This window comes from Mus musculus, chromosome 5, assembly GCF_000001635.26.
Source record: "Mus musculus strain C57BL/6J chromosome 5, GRCm38.p6 C57BL/6J".
Taxonomy (NCBI): domain Eukaryota; kingdom Metazoa; phylum Chordata; class Mammalia; order Rodentia; family Muridae; genus Mus; species Mus musculus.
The window spans coordinates 109,836,120-109,858,271 of NC_000071.6; positions in this window are offsets into that span (position 1 = coordinate 109,836,120).

Consider the following 22,152-nt stretch of genomic DNA (forward strand, 5'->3'; position numbering starts at 1 on the left):
TCAATTGTTCTGTGGGTGAGAGAGTTACATAGCTTATTTCAGTATCCCTATGCTCACACGGCTTGTATCCATTGTAATACAGGATATACCTATTTAAAAAGGAATAACAAATGAAAGATTTCCACGTTACATTCATGAAGTTTGGTTGTTTATCCATCATGGACATATGGTATAGGCATTAAGTTTCCTCCTCAACAACATTCCTGACTCTCATAAACGGCCCCACTCGCTTAAACTTAGCAATGTTAGTCTAGGAGTAATCAGCTTCACTATGAAATATTTGCTTATTACAAACATACACTTATCACCTAATATATATCTTAGCAATATTTGAATGATATGAGACTAGATTCGCATTTCCACAGAGCAGCTGGAATGTGGCTATGATTCAAATGGTAATATTTGTGAAAGCATTGTTTCCTCGTCTTCTCTTTCAGAGAAATGCCTTGAAAACACAAATCAGACACCTGACATTGAGGTATGGGGATCTGTGAGAATTTAATCAACACACTTAAAGAATGCTTTTTTTATTTTATTTTTTTAAACACTGTTGCTTTTCTTTAAAAGTTCCAGGACACATTAACTTTTCTTTATAAGCATATCCATACCAACTTGAACATGAAAATTACCTTCCATGTCTTCTGGAACTTTGACAATGTTCTTCAATATTATGGTCTTCCCAATTGTAGCCTAAAACATAGTACCAGAAAATGTATGATATATTATTGGAAATTAGGCAAATTTAAGTTACTATCTTTAGTAAACCTGATTTATTCACCTCATTCTTCCTCATTCTCAAGTGAAATTACAGAAAAGCATCAACAACAAGGAAACAGTTGTTCCCTTATTTTAAAAAGTGAAAGAAAACTCAGTCTTACCTACAGCATTGAGGTTCCTGTAGGTCTCCAACATCACATCTTTGTAGAGACTCTTCTGTGAAGGATTCAGCAAAGCCCATTCTTCTCGAGTGAAGTTCACATACACATCATCATAGGTCAATGCATCCTAAAATATTCCACACATGTGTACAACAGAAACCATGATACCGACATCACTGTAAATGTATGCTTCATTGACAATATGTGTGTATGATTCTGGTGTTTCCCCTACTTATTTCATGACCAAAAAGTTCTAATGTAATTACCAAGTCATCTTAGAAGGAAACTGAGTAATAAGGTTCAATTCTGTCATTTCTTTGCTTTTTGAATAATGTTTAACCTTACTAGAGAAATGCTAATTAACAGAGAGAGAGAGAGAGAGAGAGGCAATATTGAGCACACATCAGAGAAATTGGGCAAGCTGAGCATATTAGTTCATGTCTTTAATCGCAGCACTCAGGAGACAGAAGCAAGTATATCATATCTCTGGTCTATTCAGGACAGCCAGAGGTACATATTAAGACCCTGTCTCACCTGTAATAATCAATCAAACAAACAAGAAAGATAGAAAGGACTCAGATATTTTTAACTGGAGTTCTTAGAAAGAATTGCACATTCACTCCATTTCTCTATTCATCTTGCAGCATCCTAAAGTGTCCCAGTTTAATCTGTAACAGTAACAAGATCTTACTAAAAAGGGATGCATCTTTAAACACATACAAATAGACAGATGAAAATATTGGCAATGTCAATATTGATTCTACATGGGACAGGAGATGGCTCAGCAGTGAAGAGCTCTTGCTGGTCTTGCAAATAATTGGGCTCAATTGCCAGTACCTTCAATGGGACTTCACAACGATCAATTACTTCAAGTTCAGGAATTCTGAACCCATCTTCTCACTACTATGGGGACCAGGTATACATGATGTGCATATTCATGCATAGACTCAAATATTCATATTTATTTTAAAAATCAAAACAAACACAAAAGGTAGAAAGAATGCTATGCACCTACAATCCAATGACTCAGAAAGCTCAGGCAGTATCAATGTCATGAATACACGCCATCCTGAGAAACAGAATATTCTCTCTACTAAATTTCAAATTTCAAAACGTGTATGAACATCAACACAACAGCATATGCTTGACATGTACCAACATCTACATTGCAAGACCATCAGTCAATGATATAAAAACAAACAAACAAAGAAAAAAGCTAGGCATGTTGGCCCACATTAAATCCCAGCACTCTGGAGTCAGACTCAGGTGGACTTGTAAGCTTGAGGCCACATGTGCTATACACCTACACAGAAAAATGATGTCCTCAAAGACAAAAACAACAAATTTAAAATTATAAAAACACTGAGCTTACAAAATAACTTAGCACTGAATTACAACTGCTTCAACTGCATCCTATGTAATTTAGGGGATAAAGTCTATAATGGTGAAGGCAGGACAACATAAGAAACAAGCTGACTAATCACTCCAACAACCACACAGTTCAAACACACACACACAGGAAATGGGTTGAGTCTATAGACACTCAAATTTCATCCCCAATAAGCAATCTAGAAAGGTTCCTCCTACCAAACGACTAAGACTGAGTTGGCCAAAGCCAAGCTAAATCTATGACAAGCTGCAAACTGACAATTTGGGAGACTAGGCTTAAGTTTGTTTCCCAGAACTAGAAAAGTCCAAACAAGTCAATTCAGGAAAACCACCCTCATAGACTGCCAATCAGGAGCTTCCAGGAGCTGCCTCTGCCACCAGGCCTGAGGCAAATCTAAACCAAGATTACTTAGCCTTGTTTCCGGAAAGTCTCCCAAATTCCCCAGAACCTAAACCAATCCCAAAGAAACCCATACCCCTGTAAATTGAGTCAACCAATCAGAATTAAGTTCACGTACTGCTCCCTAGAACTCCCCTAACTGGCTTTAAATGGAGCTTGCAAAGCTCATGTCTGTCTCCATCCCAGTGAATGACAGACCCCTGTATGATAGAATTCTGCAGAATAAAACAATTTTGCATACTATTTGAGTTGGGGGCTTCCTTCAGTGATTCTTGGACCCTAACATTATAAGCTCTCCCAAAGAAAGCTACAATAGAAAAATAAGTGTTCAAAGACATCACTCTATCTGGGAGCTTTTTGACTCAAATCAACTACATTCTGGTCACAGACATTCATGATGAAAATGCACTGATTTAACTTCAATGACCCTAATAATCTGCAGCAGCCCATACATTCTTCAAATGTCCAAAGTCTATTATGACTCTCTTTTTTAAAATCAAGATTTATTTATTTCATTTATATGAGTACACTGTATCTATCCTCAGACACACCAGAGGAGTGCATCAGATCCCATTACAGATGGTTGTAAGCCACCATGTGGTTGCTGAGAATTGAACTCAGGATTAAAGGAAGAATAAGCAGACAGTGCTCTTAAGGACTGAGCCATCTCTTCATGCCCTCTTCTGATACTCTTGATTGCTACATCTTGTAAAATCAAAAAGTAAGCCGGGTGTGGTGGGGCACAATCTTGTAAAATCAAAAAGTAAGCCCGGTGTGGTGGGGCACCCCTTTAATCCCAGCATTAGGGAGGCAAAGGCAGGCAGATTTCTGAGTTCCAGACCAGCCTGGTCTACAAAGTGAGTTCCAGGACAGCCAGGGCTATACAGAGAAACCCTGTCTTGAAAAAAACCAAAAAATAAAATAAAATAAAATAAAATAAAATAAAATAAGGGAAAAACCAAGGACGAACATTGTTTCTTGCCTTGCCCTCTGACTTGGTCACTGTCTCATGCTCAGCTAGCTCTCTCATGTAACCCAGGCCCTCTTGCTTAGGGATCCTGCCACCCTCAGTGGAAGACCCTTCCCACATCAGTCATCACAATCTCTTACTAACATGGCATCCAGTCATTTTAATGAGGGCATGAGCTCAAGTAAATCTCCCTCAGATACCTGTAGGCTCCAAAACGTCGACAACTTAAGCTAATTGGAACACACAGACAATAATATATCAGAAAGTTTCAAAAACCCTAATCTAATTTGTTAACTATATCAATCACTTAAGTAGCAAAACCCCAAAAATAGCTCATTGCAGCGACTGAAAGCCAGAGTTGCCAAGAAATGAGGAGAGGCAAGCCTTCAGAATCAAGAAGAGGAAATTAAAACTGTTTCCCAAACTATCAAAAACTCAAGAAACTCATAGTAAATTTTTAAAAGACAAAAGTAGGTAAAGGTCTATCATTTCCCAGAGAAACAACAATATAATTAGATGATAATGAAAAAAAAATATCACACAACATAAAGAGCACCACAAATAAAAAGAGACAGAAAGACTGACAGACATATAAGTGTTTTAAAAATGAAGTACAAGAGTATAATGAAAAAAATTAAGAAATTACAGGCCAATACTCATCCTGTGTATTCTGTTTCTTCTCTTTGCCAATAATAGAAAATAGATTAAAAGTGGCAAAAACCTGGTCAATTGGATATAGAGGTAGCCTAAGGAATGGGAAAAGATTTTTTTTTTTTTTTACCAAATCCACATCTTACAAAGGCCTAATATACAAAATATATAACAACCTCAAGAAACTAGGCTTTCCAAAGTAAAAAATTCCATTTATAGTGGGGTATAGATCTAAACAGAGAATTCTCAACAGACAAGTCTCAAAAAGCTGAAAAATACTTAATGAAATAATCGCCATCTTAGCCATGAGGGGAATGCAAATCAGAACTACTTTGAGTATCTATCTTTTACAAGTCAATAATAAAAGTGGCAGGGCATGCTGACAAGGATGTGGAGAAAGGGGACCAAAACACAACTCCTTGTGGGATACAAACTAATACTGTCACTAGAGAAATCACTATTTCCTTAGAATCATAGTTCCTCACAACAGTGAGAATCCCTGTAGCCAAAACCCAGCTACACTGCTCTTGGGAATCTATCCAAACGGTGCTCCACTGTACCACAAGAACATTTGCTCAACTATGTTCCTAGCATATTTATTCATACTAGCCAGAAACTGGAAACATCCTAGAGGTACCTCAAATGCAGAATGGATAAACAAAAGATGAGGTATGTTTATACAATGGAGTATCACTCAGGTGTTTAAAAAAAATGACATAGTGAAGTTACAGTCCAATGAATGCAACAACAACAACAACAAAACACACACACACACAAAAAACCCACCCTAACTGAAGTAACCCACACCCAGAATGACACACATGGCATTCATTCACTTATAAGTGGATATTACCTACTAGGTAAATAATAATCAAGCTGTACTCCACAAACCCAGAGAGGCTAGGTAGAGATGGGCTATAGAGGGAAGCACAGATCTCCTTCTAAAGGGGAAATAGAGTAGTTTCTGTGAGAGGACTGGAGTTTGATGGGAAGAGGAGTAGGAGGGATCAGTTAGAGGAATGCAGGGGTAAAGTACAATGCAGCTGGAATTACGGGGTATTCAGGGGTTAGAGTAAAAACCAAGTATGATAGAAGCGTCCTGGATGCTATAGGGTGACCCTAATGAAGACGCCGAGTAATGGAGAATATGGAGTCTGAACTGACTATCCTTGTAGCCAGCCAGGGCTTCAGTGTTGGAAATGGGTTACATTTGGTTGAGCTATTAGCCAAGGTGGTTTTAGAGATCCTTAAACAATCCATGCTGATGCTAGGACAAACCTCTGCTCTCAGATAACTGACAGCAGGGCCCCATCAGGACAAATTCCACACATTTCACTGAATGCAGAAATCAAGCTGGTGCAGGCTTGGAACCTTAACCTCTATGTTCTAGTCTCTTAGAGGAGAGAAGGCTACAGAAAGAGAAACCAGGACCACTATCCCTTACACACAAACACACACACACACACACACACACACACACACATCCCTACAACTGGTCCTTCCTACAAGATGTGCTGGGGCATGATGGTAAGAAACTTGTTTGAGTGGCCAACCAATGTTTGGTTTAACCTGAGACCCTTGACATGAGAGGGAACCCATGACTAACACTGACTGGATTTCTAGGAACCTTACAGAGACTTAAACGGCAAGCATAGAGACAGCATGGGTCTGTGTCAGGTCCTCTGCTGACATGTTATGGTTGTTAGCTTGATGTTTTTGTGGGACTCCTAACAGTGGGAGCAGGTGTAACTCTGATTCTTTTGCTTGATCTTGAGACTTCCTCCTATCAGGTTGCTGCTATGCACACTCCAGTGAAGCCTGCTTGGCAGGCGGAGAGGCCTGGAAGCACTCACGAGGCAAAGAGTTTCACAGAAACTCAACCTCCTAGAACCCTGGCATTCTCATAACCCATATACTCATACCCCCATTAGTCTGGTGTATGGATCCGCGTGCTTTCTTTTACTATTATTTTATTGTAAGTGCCTTTAAAGATTGAATTCTGGCATAGCTAAGCCTTCGCCAGTGTTCCAACATCCCAGAAAATCCTTGAGGCCAACAAACTTGGAATTCAATAGGAATTCAGTGAGAAGGTTATCTATTCAGTAACATTCAAGTTTACTTCTAGTAGAGACACATTTCAAAGAAAGGAGCAAGAATAGCTCAGGGCTGGTCTGCAGAGGGTTTCCTTGAGACAATGGACAGTCTTACCCAGACAAAGGAATTCACAATGGCCTAGTGAATAGGTGGGTTTACCATGAAAAGAGTTAGGGAATCCCCCTGAGACAGGTTTCTTCATTAGGCCCAAAGAAACAGCATAAATCAGGCATTTACTAAGAACCCCTGGTGGTGGGCTTAACAATAGACTAGCATTACACCTGACTGTCTTCTTAGTGGCAGTGGCCTGGTCCCCCCCTTCATTTGATGTATACATTCCTTTTGTATTGCGTCACTGTAACTCAGCAGATATATCTTGCCTGGTTTCTTGTTATTCTTCTGTATAAAAAGTTAAATGCTCGAAGAAACCATAAAGTAGCAAAGACCAGCTACACTGATTAAGGCTAAAAGAGGAGCCAGACAAGGATGGATTTTGCCTTCCACATATGCTGCCACCCTTAAGTCTCTTTTAGATTCAGGTTCCAGGTTAAGTTTTGAACAACTTAAATACAGACTGGAGACTGCAAGTCTAGCCACTAAGTCACATGGGAAATTGGCACAGCAAGCATATTCCAGGATCATTTCTTAAGGACACCAGTGTCCTAACACAGCAGGTTAGTGACAGTGTCCTAAGTGGAAGGTTCCAGATGATGAAAAACATCAGAAAAGGAAAAGGTAGAGAGTATAAAAGCTGGGGTGGGGAGGTCTTACACAAGCTATGGCTTATGCTAAGTCAGCTTCTTAAGAATACCATCTTGTACACGATTGACATGAGGGAAAAGGAAGGAGATGGGAGACACCTCTGAAGTCAGCAGAAAGATTAAGAAAGTATGAAGTCCGCAGAAACATCAGACAATGGGACACATTCAGGAGAAGGCTAATCAAACACTGCTGCACAAGGGAAAACTCAATGGTTCTCAAAAACATTTCTGACCAAATGTCTAGTGGCCTTGGAACTGATAACCACAGCCCCATATGGTGGGAAGTTGTACTCTCAGAATCTGATTCGACCCCTCCCAAAGGCCCTGCCCCAGACCATTCCCAGCTCCCAAGCACATTCCAGGTTTTAGAGAAGGAGCTCTGCAAATGCACCCAAGAGGAGGAGATGTCAGGAAAGAGTCAGACTCGGGGCTGAAATCAAGCAATAGAAACAAATAGAACTATATACAGAATCAACAAAACCAGGACCTGTTTCTTTGAGAAAATCAACTAGATAAACCAGACTAACCAGAGGGCACAGAGACAGTATCCTAATTAATAAAATCAGAAATGAAAAGGAGGATATAACAATGAAATATATCTTAAAATAATTACTCTCTTTAAAAAATATTAACAATTGAAAATATTAAAATCATGTTCTACAAAACAAAAACAAAAAACGAAGTAAAGGAGCCCTGTTTTCTCTCTATACCCAGGGCCTCAGGGAAAGCTCCTAAGGACTAGGCCCAGGCTGTGACTGGCTCTGCCAAGAGTGTTCCTGGGTTTCAGAAGGAGGTGTGTCCTTCTCCAGACATGGGGACTTCAGGGAAAGCATAGCTGGATCAGGCCTACACTCAATGCAATGGTTGTGGGTTTTTCTGTTTTGTTTTGTTTTGTTTTTTTAAGTTTTCAAATGGTTGTCACTAGATGTCATCTAGCCATTGTGGCAGAACTATGCTTTTCTCAAGAAGAAAACTGCGCCTTATGGCACAAGAGGCCTTGCTTTTGGTTGTGATCCTGTAATGAATGCCCCATTAAGCAGCTGGTTAGAGGCCTGCTCTTTGATAAGGGGATGGGCCTAGTGGCAGATTATAAATCAAGTTTGTTTCCTTTGTTATGATTTCTGGACAATGCTGGTGAACAAGCATGTGTACCCTAGCATCCTAACCTCTAACTGCCCTGGCTGGCATAGTACTTATCTGTGAGGTGTGCGGCAGTCCTCCCTCAGCTAAATTCTACTTGGTGTGCCTTACTATTTCCTAAGCTTTACTAAATCCTTTACATCATCAGTTTTACTCTTTAACATCACAGCTTGACATTGAATTGCTACCCAGCACAAGAGATGCCTTTTACAGCCTCCACAAAATTAACTCCAAATGCATTGTCCACCTTAATGTCAAATGCTAAGAACAGAACTTGTAGAAAGTCGGACTCTCTGAGTTTGGGATCACGCCAAAGATCTCTCTACACACAAGCCAAATGTTCTGCACAGATGCAGCCCCCAGAGCGAAGTTATTCAGACGCTACAGCTGGGTCTCGCAAGTGGCTAGGACCTCAGGGGACATCGCACATGGCTGCGGATTCCCACTGAGTCCCAGGAAAGACCCACCACAGCAGCTCGCGCTGCTCAGACCCCTGCTTCTCCCCATTGTTTTCAATGACCCTGTACTCACCATGCCGCAACTTCGGAGCTTGCCTGAGCACCCTCCACAGCATCCAGCGGCAGGACAGAGAACACAGCTTAAGGGACCTTTCAAGCCTGCTCAGCTACTAAGCGAAACCGACCCAAGGTATCCGGAAAAACCCGCCTTCCCTTCTGACTGGCAGGTCCCCCTAGAGGCTCTGATTGGCCAGTAAGTCTTGAGTGACTCGAGCACCTCCCTTAGGGTTAGGGTTTGCTGAAGGTACACAGTGCAGAGGTTCTCAGCCCTAGCTTCAAGTCCAGTGCCTGACTTTTTCCAGATCTACAGGGATTTGCATTTCTGTAGTATTTGTGCCTGTCCTCCAATAGCCTACCCATCTGTCTCCCTGCGCAGCCCCAGGAAGGCTCCACCACTCCACCTGGCACTGCTCAGCCACTTGCTCCTTGCATTTGTAGGGTTTCTTTCAGGTAGGGATTTTTTATTCATTTGGAGACTAATGTGATGTACAAAGGCTTCACCATACTGAATACCTTCATAGGGTTTCTCTCCAGCATGAATTCTTTCATACCTTTGAAGATAACTGTGACATGCAAAGGCTTTACCACACTGGATATTTTTAGAGGGTTCTCTCCAGTAAGACTTCTTTCATGCCTGCAAAGATAATTGGCACATGTGAAAGCTTTACCACATTCACTAAACCAATGAATCTTTTTATCTATAGGAATTAATTTTACAATTTGGTCTAATTGTAAAGAGGAATCATATCGTAAGATTTTTATCACTTTGTTTACATTCATGGGTTCCCCTTAATTATGGTTTGTTTTGCAAATCTGTAATGGTAAGAGTGTTATTACATGGCCCACATTTGTAGCATTCCTTTTCTCCATGAGAAATTTTTTTTTTAATTTTAAGAGAAATGGAAGAGCTCAGAGCTTTACCGCACTGAGTACATTCACAAATTTTCCTATATTGTGAAATACACTACATTTTCATACTACATTGGCAAAGTAAACCAGGAAATCATAAAAGAATTTCCACAATCCTAGTACTCATAGGGATTTTCTGCAGTGCGAGTTTATGGATATATTCCCAATTAAGTTGGAAAACCACCTAATTATAAACTTGTATCACACTGAGAAAGTTTGTGCAAATGTAGACTACTATATATTCTAAGTGTTCTGGGAAAGAGAGGTACATTGCTTATTTCAATATCCATATGCTCAAATGGCCTGTATCCATTGTGATACAGGATATACCTATTAAAAAAGAATAACAAATGAAAGGTTTCCACATTGCATTCACGCAGTGTGGCTGTTTGTTCTTCATAGACATATGGTATAGGAATTAAGGTTTGTTCTCAACAACATTCTTGACTCTCATTAACTGCCCCTCTCACTTCAACATAGCAATGTTAGTCTAGAAGTAATCAGCTTTACTATGGAATAATTGCTTATTAGAAACATATACTTATCACCTAATACATATCTTTGGCAATATGTGAGTAGTATAAAACTAGAATAGCAGTTCTATAGAGTAGCTGGAATGTGACTCTGATTCAAATGATAATATCAGTTCAGGCATTGTTTCCTTGTCTTCTCTTTTAGAGAAATTCTTTGAAAACACAAATCAGACACCTGATATTGAGGTACATGGATTGAGAATTTAATAATCAATACACTTAAAGAAGTACTTTTCTTTACACTGTTGCTTTTCCTTAAAAGTTCCAGGACACATTAACATTTCTTCAGAGCTATATTCATATGAACGTGCACATGAAAATTACCTTCCATGTCTTCTGGAACTTTGATAATGTTCTTCAATAGTATGGTCTTCCCAACTGAATCCTAAAATCTAGTACCAAAAAAATGTATGACATATTACTGGAAATTAGGAAAATTTAAGTTTCTATCTTTAGTAAACCTGATTATTCACCTCATTCTTCCTCATTCTCAATTAAAATTACAGAAAAGCATCAATAACAAAGAAATAGTGTGGGAGCTAAAAGGGGTCAGGGAAGGAGAGGGAAGTGAGGATAGCCCATGTCTGGCCAGAGTTCCTCCTATGCTCTGGGTAGGTGGATGCAGAAGGGCTGCCAGATGCTTTCCACTCGGCCCCTGGTGGGCATCTAAGCCTCTGACCCCACTGGACAGAGGGTGGACAAGGGGCAGCCCCCAACCAGGGGCCTGGGGCAACAACCCATGCACCTGGGTTATGGGAGAGAGGGCTTAGGAAAAGAGGTTCCTACACAGGCGAGAGTCTGCGTTTCGGCCTTGATGAGCAGAGACTGTCTGTGGTTTTAGAGCTTTGTTATAGAAAGGCAGGGGAAAGAGAGAAGGTAAAAGAGAGAGAAGAAAGGCTAGAGAGAAAGAGAGAGTAAGAGGGTTAGAGGAGAGGAGAAGAGAAGCCAAAGAGCAAGAGAAGTGAAAGGAGTGAGAGAGGAGAGAGTGTGGCGGGGCCAAACAATCCCTCTTAGAGTATGCTGCTATCTTTTCTGTTGCTAGGTAACTGGGGAGGAGTGGAACCTGAAGGTCAGAAGCTTGGGACATTGCCTACATGACTGTTAACCTTGCTTTTCTTGTGGGGGCTGAGGGGGTTGTAACTTCTACAGGAGCCAGAGTTCCAGGAGACATGAGAGAACTCCTTTTGTCCCATGTAGGTGAATTATCACCACCGGGTCCCAGGGTTCAACATCTAGCCAACTGGAAACCAGGCTCTCTGTGCATAGCCCAATGCCCAACAAAATAGTTGTACCCTTATTTTAAAAAGTGAAAGAAAATTCACAGTCTTACCTATAGCATTGAGGTTCCTGTAGGTCTCCAACATCACATCTTTGTAGAGACTCTTCTGTGAAGGATTCAGCAAAGCCCATTCTTCTTGAGTGAAGTTCACATACACATCATCATAGGTCAATGCATCCTAAAATATTCCATACATGTGTACAACAGAAACCATGTACCAACATCACTGTAAATGTATGCTCCATTGGCAATGTTTGTATGATTCTGGTACTTCCCCCACTTATTTCATGACCATGAAGTTCTAACATAATGTGGTTGCTGGGAATTGAACTCAGGTCCTCTGGAAGAGCAAGCAGATAGTGCTCTTAACAGCTGAGCCATCTCTCCATCCCCTCTTCTGACACTCATGATTGCTACATCTTGTACAATCAAAACACACGTTATATCTTTCCAACATATGAAAGCACAGAATGTCCCTTCCCATTCCAAAAGAGAAGAATGTGTACATAGTGTGGGAAGACTAGACCAAGGCAGGAAACCCAGCAGGAGAAACAACATATCCTGTAGCTCTGTCTCAGACACAAGGGGACTCAGTCTGAAAAGGATTAGATGGCCCTAACCCTGAAACTTCTCATATATCTCTCAGTTTAGTTACTTGCACTCTCTCTATGCAGCTCTCCATGGCAGATGTCTCCTAGCTTAGGTATCTCAACATCTAGTGGTCTCAAAATGCAACTCAGGCTTTATCCTCACAAGTTCATACAATGCACTCTCACAGTATCCTCCCTCACTGGGGCTCTGACTCTGGCAAACATAGATGGTTGGAACAATGCTGAACTGAAACCACAGGGGAAGAATCTATGACCTTAAATTTTGCATTGTTCTTATATCCAGAATTTGGGTGCTCCTGTCAAGTTTGGATTCTAAATTGGGATGAACTCCCCCATGTTTGGACCACAGTTGAGGCAGGCTTTGTATGAAGTTCCTTGCAGGGACTAAGAATTACATTGCCTACCCCCTACCTCCCAACCCCCATCCCCCACTCACCCCCCTCTGCCCTTTCCATTCATTGAAGGCTTAGCAGGAGGGTGGGTTTCCCTTAGGACACCTTCTTAGGCTTTCAATCCTGAATTCAGGCCTCTGTCTCAGCACTTGGCTGCCATTTGAAACTACCCAGTGCTGGTTTGTTCTTCAAGCCACAGACTTTGCATTAATTTCTGCCCAACTTGTTGCAATTTTTTTTAATTGTGGTCCTGAGTGAGCTACTGGAAATAATCATCCAACAGATTCAATGTTCCATCTAAGGAATACAGCCAATTAGTTTTTTAATTCTGCCTTACTCAATTTCTCAGAGCACAGGAAGAATAAGAAAGATTTGGGGTCAAATTACCACACAAATCACCTCTAGCTAAATTTTTCATGGTGTCCATTTTCAACTGAAATCCTATGGAAAAAATATAATGTAAAAGCAAAATTCTAGACCTTTAGGCCCAGGCTTGAGAATATGACCTCTATGACTCAATGTTCCAAGGTATGCTAATCATAAAACAGATAGCAACATCCCTCCACCCACCCTCTTCCTGGGTTCAAGGAGTGTTCATTCAAAGAAAGTCACCCTGACCCACCCTGACCATTGCTGGAACCCGCTATGCAAATGTGCTATTGTTAGGGGCTCTTAGAAACTGTCTTGAGAGATAACCCGAACAATTTCCATGTATTCCTTGTGACTCCTATAACTTTGCACTTCCTTGTGACTCTTTTTTTTTTAAGATTTATTTATTTATTTATTTATTTATTTATTTATTGTATGTACACTGTAGCTACGGATGGTTGTGAGCCACCACATGGTTGCTGGGATTTGAACTCCGGACCTTCGGAAGAGCAGTCGGGTGCTCTTCCCCACTGAGCCATCTCTCCAGCCCCTCCTTTCGACTCTTAACTGGTATCTTTGGTATTTTCCAACAAGGCCCTCCCCACTTCCTTGAGTTGTGGTTTCTTCCTTTAAATTCCCCCTTACCCAGCTATTCGGGGTGCCACGGTCCTCTATCCTTGTGTGGTGTATGACCATGGGCCCGAGAGGGCTCTTGAATTAAAAGTCCTCTTGCAGTGAATGATTTGGGGTGTCACCTCTCCTGAGTCAGAACTTGGGGGAGTCCTCAAGTTGTGGGTCTTTCACTATGACCTCAACTTCTGTCTTCATTACTTGCAATACTCCAAATTTCCAGATGCTACAACAACAGCCAATTAAGCTCTGAGTACATTTTTCTATGTTGTTTGCCATCTCAAGTTCTAATATCTCCCACATCCCTCCAGTGAAGAACATTTCCAGTTTCTGTCCAGCAACAAAATCACTTCCTTTGCTTTTTTTTCTTTTCTTGGTTCTAACTTGCTACTCTGTTACTTTGATTAAATCGTCTAACCAAAAGCATCTCAGGTAAAGGTTCATTTGTTTGGTTCTGTCAGATAATTTTGGGATCTTAGCATAGAAACTCAAGCTTCAAGAAAATTAGGCAAAAAACATGGACAAACCATTGTTTCCTGCCTTGCCCTCTTGTTTGGTCACTGTCTCATGCTCAGCTAGTTCTCTTATATAGCCCAGGCCCACTGGCTTAGGGATCCTGCCACCCTCACTGGAAGACCCTTCCCACATCAATCATCACACAACACAATCTCTCACAGACACAGCATCCAGCCATGTTGATGAGGGCCTGGACTCAAGGGAGGCTCCCTCAGATGTGGCAAGGATGTGGAGAGAGTGAACAACTCTCCACTGCTTGTGGGGTGCAAACTAATATAGTGACTATGCAAATCCTCATTTCCTCAGAATCTTGGTTCCTCCAAACACTGACAAGCCATCTATCTCAAAACCCAGCCACACTGCTCTTCCGGAATTCATCCAAAAGGTGCTCCACCCTACCACAAGGACACTTGCTAAACTATGTTCATAGCATATTTGTTCATACTAGCCAGAAACTGGAAACAACCTAGAGGTACCTCAACTGAAGAATGGATATACAAAAATGTAGTGCATTTATACAATGAAGTATGGCAAAGCTGTTTTAAAAAATGACATTATGAATTTACTGGCAAGTGAATGCAACTAAAAAATAAAACCACACCACCCTAAGTGACGTAACCCCACACCCACAATGACACACATGGCATGCATGCACTTATAAGTGGATATTACCTACTAGGTAAATAATAATCAAGCTGTACTCCACAAACCCAGAAAGGCTAGGTAGAGATGGGCTATAGAGGGAAGCACAGATCTCCTTCTAAAGGGAAATAGAGTAGTTTCTGTGAGTAGACTGGGGTTTGATGGGAACAGGAGTGGGAGGGATCAGTTGGGGCAATGCAGGGGTAAAGTACAATGCAGGGAGAAACAGCTGGAATGGAGTCATTTGTGGGTTAGTGTAAAAACCCAGTACAATTGCAAATTCCTGGATGCTATAGGGTGACCCTAATGAAGACTCCGAGTAATGGAGGATATGGAGTCTGAACTGACCATCCTCTGTATCCAGCCAGGGCTTCAATGTTGGAAATTGGTTACATTTGGTTGAGCTGTTGGCCAAGGTGGTCTCTTGGAGATCCTTAAACTATCCATGCTGACACTAGGACAAAACTTTGCTCTCACATAACTAACAGTGAAAAAGTATAACTTAAAAACAAAAATTCTAGGCCTTTAGGCCCAGGCTGGAGAATGTGACCTTTGTGACTCAATGCTCCAAGGCATGCTAATCATAAAAACTGATAGCAACATTCCTCTACCCACCCTCTTCCTGGGTTCAGGAAGTGTTCATTCAAAGAAAGTCACCCTGACCCACCCTGACTGTTGCTGGAACCCTCTATGCAAAGGTGCTATTGTTAGAGGCTCCTAGAAAACTGTCTTGACTTTCCACTTCCTCTTGACTCTTAACTGATATTTTTGGTATTTTCCAACAATGCCCTTCCCACACCCTTAAGTTGTGGTTTCTTCCTTTAAATACCCTCTTACCCAGCTACTCGGGGCGCCATGGTCCTCTACCCCAGCATGGTGTATGACTGTGGGCCCCGAGAGCACTCGTGAAATAAAAAGTCCTCGTGTAATTTGCAGCAAGACTGTTAATCGTGAGTGATTTGAGGTGTCGCCTCTCCTGAGTCAGAACGTGGGGGAGTCTTCACTTTGTGGTTCTTTCAACAGCAGGGCTCCATAAATGAGGACAAATTCCACACAGCTCACTTAATATAGAAATCAAGCTGATACAAGCTTGGAGCCTTCATCCCTGTGTTCTAGTCTCTTTGAGGAGAGAAGGTACTCTACAAGCTACAGGAAGAGAAACGTGGACACACACCCACCCACACACACACCACTCCCACTTACACACACACACATTCAAATACATACCCCTATAATTGGTCCATCCTGCAAGATGTTCTGGGGCATGATGGTAACAAATTTGATTGAGTGGCAAACCAATGTTTGGTTTAACTTGAGACCCTTGACCTGAGAGGGAACCCATGACTAACACTGACTGGATTTCTAGGAACCTTGCAGAGACTTAAATGGCAAGCATAGAGACAACATGGGCCAGGTCCTCTGCTGACATGTTATGGTTGTTAGCTTGGTGTCTTTATGGGACTCCTAACAGTGGGAGCAGGTGTAACTCTGATTCTTTAGCTTGATCTTGAGACTTTTCCTCCTATCAGGTTGCCTTGTCCAATACGAAGGCTTTCATCTTGTCTTTTTCTATCTTGTTCTGCCCTGTTAGGCTGTCCTCTCTTGGAGGTCTGCTCCTTTTTGAAGAGGAAACGGGTGAGAGGGTGTTCAATAATGGAGAAAAGAGGATAGGTGAAGTGGGGGGCATGGGGCATAGCTAGGAAGACTGTAGGGAGGAAAAACAATGCTCAGGATATATTGTATGAGAGAGAACCTGTCTTCAATTAAAAATTAATTTAATATTGCTTAAATGAAAATGCAAAAAGGGGGGACTGGAGAGATGGTTCAGCGGTTAAGAGCACCAAGCCTTCCGAAGGTCGTGAGTTCAAATCCTAGCAACCACATGGTGGCTCACAATTGTCCTTAATGAGATCTGAAGCTCTCTCTGGTGTCTCTGAAGACAGCTACAGTGTACTTAGATATATTAATAAATAAATATGAAGAATGAAAAAAAGATTTAAAAGAAAGCAAATGCAAAAAAGGAAAGCAATAATGAACAAAGAAAAGCAAAATGGTGAAGACAAGGACAGTATGATTGTGGCAGATACCTTTTTCATTCTGTTTTTGTAGACCGTGATCATCACACAGGACTGTAAAAATATCATCTTGGAGGCCCAATTCCTCCTACTGATCATCTAGACCTAGTACTGAAAGCTTCTAGCCTCTCCACAATCTTATCTAGGTCTAAAATGTTTTGGGCATCTGAGACTTAACTGCTGAATAAAATCACCCTTTCTTTTTCTTTCTGAACTTTGGTCGGCAGATCAACTCAGCTGTTCTGACTCAAACTCCTCTTCATGCTAACAGATTCAAACTGGCTTCTTTCACTTCTTACTGAATTGCTGTGCGTGGCCTCAAATGTCACTGAGGCTAGGGTGTCTGAACCCCCTGGCTGCACTGTCGCTGGCCTGCAGCATGCAAGGAGTTTTCTTCACTGAATGTTTGTGTCATCTTTGGCTGTGAAGAGATGTTTAAATTCATGCTGGCATAAGAAAAGATGCTCAGTGCTTGTCTAGATATTTAGACTAAACTTTCATGTAGCAAACATCAGTTTATTACTCCTAGAATGGCAAGCCACCTCAAGACAGGATAAGCAGTAAACAACACAACGCTTAGCATTTAATATTGAGTGACTCAGATTCCAGCTCTTCAAGTATAAAACTGACGGAATAGCACATACTGCAAAATTAGGAGTGAGATATGTAAAACTGTGCAGGCCCTGTCACCTAACGAACACTAAATAAACAAACATTAGTTACTATTTCTGTCACTGGTGTTAGTGTTATTAGGGAGCCTATGAAGGATAGGTGACAACCTACCTACACTACTCAACTTTTTTCCCCATCACTAGGAAATATTGGGAGATTGAGAGTAAGACAACTCTGCAATTAGCATTTTGGGTTGATTTCAATGGCACCTTCTTCACTTGGTCTTGGTAACTCTGAACTTTGCTAATATTTAACCCACTTTTTAATCTGTTTTTAAAAACAAAAAAAACATATTAAATACAATAGCATGGCAGGCCGACAACTGCTTTTCTTTTTTAACTATTTAGTTATTATTATTTTTTTTTTTAGTGTGTGTGTGGGAGTGTGGGGCACCCTCTGAGACTAGAAGTGTCTGGGACCCTGGAGCCAGAGTTAGAAGCAGTTGTGAACCTTCCAATGTGGGTGCTGGGAACCAGGTCTTGGTTCTCTTCAATGGTAGTCTGTGCTCTTAACCACTGAGCCATCTCTCCAGCCCCATAATTGCTTCTTTTAGTGAAGAAAGAAATACCTGTTTTAAAATTGTATCATATTACTTGGTAAGGCAAAAACAACAGATGCTGTTAAAAAAAAATACAGGTTGTGATTTAGCAATTAAGGGCTAGACGACATGACAGTGCAACAGGTGGTTGCTCTAACTGTCCTCAGCTTTCTGTCAGATTTGCATCAGATGTAGTAATGGAGCCAGTCTTCAGGTGGGATGTTCTCAAAGATTGGACATAATATTGCCCACCATGTTTGCAGAACAAATACTTGTTGTTCCAAACTATTGTATATTCTTCACGCCTGTGACTCCCTAAATGATTTTTACTGTTTGTTTAATTTGTTTTCGATGCTGTGATAAACATCACGATCAACACCAGCTTGAGGGTTTTACTTATTCTGTCTCACAACATATAGTCTTTCATGAAGGGAAATCGGGGCAGCAACCTTGGCAAGCAGGAAACTGGAAGCAGGATATATAGCAGAGACCATAGAAGAATGCTGTTTCTTGCTTGCTTGCTCAGCTTGTTTTTTTTCATATGACCAAGGACTACCTACCCAGGGGTCACAATTTCTTGGGCTTTTTCCTTTTTTCTTTGGAGACAGGGTTTCTCTGTATAGCCCTGGCTGTCCTTGAACTCACTCTGTAGACCAGGCTGGCCTCCAACTCAGAAATCCACCTGCCTCTGCCTCCCAAGTGCTGGGATTAAAGACCTTCACCACCATTGCCCGGCTGGGCTTTTTCACATCAATAATTAATCAAGAAAATGCCCAACATATTTGCCCATAGGCCAGTCTAATGGAGGCCTTTTCTCAATTAAGAGGTCCTCTTGGAAGATGAGTCTCACTTGTGTAATGTTGACATTAAAAAATAATCCCAACAACAACAACAACAATAAAGAGAAACCCCCAGCATGCTGTTTTCTGACATTTCCTGTGTTTCAATTCGCTTAGAAAGAGTGGCGCCCCAAAGCTTCTGAATCATGTGGGCTGCACTTAAGGACACTAATGCATTTGCACACTTTTCTCCCAATTGACTTATCTTAGACATTTTATTCCAGCAAATCTTCAGAGGGCAGAGAGGAAATTCCAATCACCCCTATCATATTCTACCCTGCCCTGCTGCACATCAGTTCATTGGGTTACCAATGGCAAAGTTTTAGTGCAGGGTTTTTTTTTTCTTTTAAAGTTCAGAGGTACAGTGTTTCTGAATAGAAAGAACTGCACTAAGTCCATTATTAGACACCAAATAGCTTTGAGAATAGGTTTGATAATGTTTCTTTTTTTCTAAAGAACATTTTTTAAAGGTTTATATATTTATTTTATGCATATGAGTACACTGTAGTTGTCTCAGAAGAGAGCATTGGATCACATTACAGATGGTTGTGAGCCACCATGTGGTTGCTGGGAATTGAACTCAGGACCTCTGGAAGAGAAGTCAGTGCTCCTAACCCCTGACCCATTTCTCCAGCCCTTGATTATGTTTCCTAATGAATCCATTCTAAAATTACAGGAGAAAACAACACTTGCTTTCAAAACTTAAACAGTTGTGAAGCCATTCAATAACAACTAATATTTCATTCATGGTTTGTCAGGCTGCTTGTGCATGTCTCATGATGCCATGTTTAAAAGAAGAAAAGATGTTTTTACTTCCATACAAGTTGTAGTAGGGACATTTTTTGAACTGAAAATCTAGTGATGACTGTATTCATCAGACTTTAAGACAAGGAAAAAGGAGACTCATTTCTTTCAATTTCTTTATAATAAGAAGCTTTAGTTTAGAAATTGTTAACATATTCCAAGAAAAGACTCAGACAGGCTTCAGTGAGTGTCCCCTAAGAAATGGATAGTCCCATTAAAGTCATAGGCTCATGGATTTATGTCAGCATTTTATAGTACCTGTCTGCATAAAAGATATTCTAGTGATAAAATGTATGCAATTATCAGGTAAGTATTTGCAACTGGGTCTTTTTTTTTTTTTAAGTTTTTTTCGAGACAGGGTTTTTGGAACTCACTCTGTAGACAAGGCTGACCTCGAACTCAGAAATTCACCTGCCTCTGCCCCCCAAGTGCTGGAATTAAAGTTGTGCGCCACCACACCCAGCTAGGTCTTGTTTTGGCTTTAAAGTAAGGAAAACAATTAAGAATCCTGTTGTAGCCAGGTGCTGTGGTGCACATCTTTAATCCCAGCACTCTGTAGGCAGAGGCAGGTGGATCTCTCTGAGTTCAAGGCCACCATGCTCTACAAAGCGAGTTCCAGAAAGTCATGTTACACAGTGAAATCCTGTCTTGGAAAAAAAAGGTCCTGGTGCAATAAAGTGTTTAATCAGGGACAGCAAGGTGGCTCAGCTGAAGCCGTTTGCCACCAAGTATAATGACCTGAGTTCAATTCCTGGAACACATATGGTGGAAAGAGAGAACGAACTTATTCAAATTGTCTTCTGATCTCAACATTCCCTTCTGAGGTTTATACACACACACACACACACACACACACACACACACACACACACACCAAGAGGGGGGGCACTCATACATGTATGCACACACAAGTGAAATTAACATGGAGCATAGATACATAGAAATATGAAATGGATAACAAAACACATAAAATAAAGAGAAGACTCAATATAATAAGAGGATAGCAAGGAATGAGAAAAGGCAATGTTTGAAGAAACTATGTCATAATATTTCAAACTGCAAACAAACCATGAGTCATTTATAAACAAAACTAAAAGTCTAAAGTGAGCTGCTCTTATCAGAGAAATAACAAAACATCAGATTCAAAGAGAAACGTAGAGGAGCTTCAAATTAGGGGGATAAAAAAAGAAAAAGACATACTTCTTTATAAAAAAGGCTTCAAGTAAGTATATCTATTACACAATATGGAAAGCAGACTATAATTGACACCTAAGGGAAGAATAACAGCTAACCTGAATGTACTCTTGGTAGGAAATCATTTGCTTGCCTTTATCTTCTGTCTCTTTCTACTTTCCAGTTTTAGTAATATTTATATTTTACCTTATTCAGCAGGGATTTGCCCAGTTTTTATTGTTTTTAAAAAATTTACCCACATTTGGGGGAGGAGAAATGACTAGAAAGTTAAGAACAGTTGCTGATCTTTCAGAGGATCTGTGTTCTGTTCTCAGCACCCAAGTTAAGAAGCTCAATGGTTTGTCCTTGTGATCATCAACAATGATTACATCCTATGCCCACTATCTTGTTTTTCCTCTCTTAAAGTTTACTCATTAGGAAGAAGCATCTAATGTCAAGTCTAATGTCACTACAAAGATTCACAATGTAGAAGGTGATCACAACTAAATTATTTTGGACATTTTACTCTAGAAACACCTTCAGTATCATCAGTTTAGGATGCTAACAGAGGCCACTTGAGATATCATTTAAAAACAGAAAAAGGAAATCCCCTTAGAAAGGGTTAATAATCAGTATAAGGACCTCACACTGGAACTGTTGAAAGTCACTGTACACAGACTTTAAATATCAATTAAGAAAGTAGGTAATTGTTCAAATTCTGTTTTTGTTTTTTGTTTTGTTTTGTTTTTTTCTTTTTTCTTTTTTTCTTGAGACAGGGTTTCTCTGTGTAGCCCTGGCTGTCCTGGAACTCACTTTGTAGACCAGGCTGGCCTCAAACTCAGAAATCAGCCTGCCTCTGCCTCCCGAGTGCTAAGATTAAAGGTGTGCACCACCACGCCCAGGTTGTTCAAATTCTGAAGCATAGGATAGGATCAATGAAAAAAAAATCATCTCTCCTAGTCCATCATAAGGTAGAAGCTTATGATTAGAGGTCATTTTCCAGTCAATGGAAGCTTGTAGTTTGAACTTGTTTTATAGTTGGCATGGCAACAGCCTTCAATAGGTCAGAACCAAAAGTCATGCACTTTAGGATGCTTGTAAGAGGCTCAACATTAGCAGTAAGAATTATAGAAATGCCTATAGCCAAGAGACACATGCAAAGTTAATGTAAACCTGGACACAAAAGTAGAAAAAGTAATATTATTGAATGAATACTGTACTGCCTGTGCTTTATGATACAGTGTAGCTAAATCATAAATATGTTTATTAATATAGTTGAGTTATACATTACAAAGTAAAATAACTTTAAAATATTTATTAATGACGGGCACAGTGGCACACGCCTTTAATCCCAGCACTTGGGAGGCAG